The sequence below is a fragment of the Eptatretus burgeri genome, unplaced genomic scaffold (assembly GCF_056783735.1).
Source record: "Eptatretus burgeri isolate ZD-2024b unplaced genomic scaffold, Ebu_testis_v1 Ebu_testis_scaffold_284, whole genome shotgun sequence".
Taxonomy (NCBI): Eukaryota; Metazoa; Chordata; class Myxini; order Myxiniformes; family Myxinidae; genus Eptatretus; species Eptatretus burgeri.
This window is the reverse complement of record NW_028222233.1, coordinates 21,434-23,310: the sequence shown is the minus strand read 5'-3', so window position 1 is coordinate 23,310 and position 1,877 is coordinate 21,434. Positions and strand designations below refer to the sequence as shown.

The 1,877-nt window shown below is 43.3% G+C and overlaps 1 long non-coding RNA gene across 1 annotated transcript; it reads right to left on the bottom strand.

Moving 5' to 3' along the window:
• Positions 1 to 376: 376 nt before the first annotated feature.
• LOC147007346 (uncharacterized) lies at positions 377 to 1,620 on the bottom strand. The gene is made up of 4 exons (XR_015054246.1): positions 1,482 to 1,620; positions 1,223 to 1,381; positions 877 to 934; positions 377 to 652 (listed from the first exon to the last, which is right to left on the bottom strand). It is a non-coding gene; the product is annotated as an uncharacterized LOC147007346 (long non-coding RNA).
• Between the last annotated feature and the right edge of the window lie 257 nt (positions 1,621 to 1,877).

Here is a 1,877-nt window from a genome sequence, read left to right as displayed (position 1 = left end):
CCACATCAACCCCTCCCACATAAGTCCTGTCTACACAAGCTCCACACAAAAACTCCACACACATAAACCCTGTCCACATAAACCCCTCCCACACAAGCTCCACCCACATAAACCCCGCACACACAAGACCCACCGAAGCCCCGCCCACATAAGCCCCACCCACATAAACCCCTCCCACACAAGCCCCACCCACATAAACCCCGCCCACACAAGCCCCACCGAAGCCCCGCCCACATAAACCCCTCCCACACAAGCCCCACCCACACAAGCCCCACCCACACCCCGCCCACACAAGCCCCACCGAAGCCCCGCCCACACAAGCCCCTCCCACACAAGCCCCACCCCCTCATCCCCCTGTGCGCCCCCCCACCTTTGACCCACCACCTCCCTCATCCCACCCCCCACCCTTCCCCACACACACACATGGGGAGGGGAGGGATGGGATGAGGGGGTGATGGGTCATTGGGAGGGCGCACCTACCCTCCCTTCATGTTTTGATCCTCTTCTTGTAATTCAGAATCAAGTAATTGTATACAAAACAAATATAATTTATTAATATTGAAAATATTAAATATTCATTTGCGAGAATGTATAATCTTTCCCAGCAATCTTCTCCAGATGTCTTGTGATTTCGAAACTCAGACACCATATTCTGTTTTGAAACAAAAAGTGGATAATAATTACATGGTAATATGAGTAAGCCTCGTTGACCACTGAATTAACACACCAGGAGGCCGACTCAGCCTGTCATCCTTTCAAGGTCAATAAAATTAATTCCAGTGTACTGACAAAACCGCGTTCAAACTAATAATGCAACCAACATTAGACGACATTCTAAAGAGAGAGTGATATTAATAATAATTCAGAAATATTTACCTCCAGAAAATCATGTGTTGTACAAGATTGCTTCAACAGCTGATGTTGTGCGATAGTGCTGAAAAAAAAAAAAAAGTCAAGGGTATAGATGAAGAGACAGACAGACAGGGAAAGCAACACACACCCACACACGCACACACACACACACACACACACACACACACACACACACACACACACACGCACACACACACACACACACACATAGACACACATAGACACACGTGTCTCACCATTGGTTTAATTCATTCGAGATCAGAGACCGGTCATTATAAATCATTGATCTCTTCAATAAGAGCAGAGAGAGGTAGGTAGGAAGACAGACACACACACACACGTGTCTCACCATTGGTTTAATTCCTTCGAGATGATAGGACGTGATAAGACTTCGTGCCACTCATTGAAAATGTCTTTCAATTCTCTTCTAAAATCATTGATCTCTTCAATAAGAGTATTAATTTCATGAACCACGTCGTGATACGTAAACTCAATTTCTTCCAATGCCCTGTCAGGGAAAAAATATATATATATATATATCAGAATTATCATGATTTAATTAATAATCATTTGCTTCATCGTTCAAAGAGAAAACCAAACAAACTTACCAACTCTGTAGTAAGCTTTTGCCTTCATCGGAAGAGAGATCATCCATGTCTCAGTTGTAAAAATGAAAATCCCGTCTGGCAGAAACTTTGTCTGGTGAATCACTTATAAGGCTTACAATGAGAAAATTCCCGAAACATTGGGTGCGGCCACAGGAAATGACAGCTTGGAAAATAACTGGGCGATTGTATGAATCATTTACAAAACATACTTAAAATGGTTTCGATTCAAATGTTTTCAGTTCGTGTTCTGAGATAAAATATAAACACGAGACCTTGTCTCACAGAATAGTTCCTATTTTTTCACAGCATGACTGTCTAAAACCACACAGCACGACCGTGTCAAAAAACACTTCCTCATTTTCACGGCATGAACTGAAAACATTTGAAACAAAACTT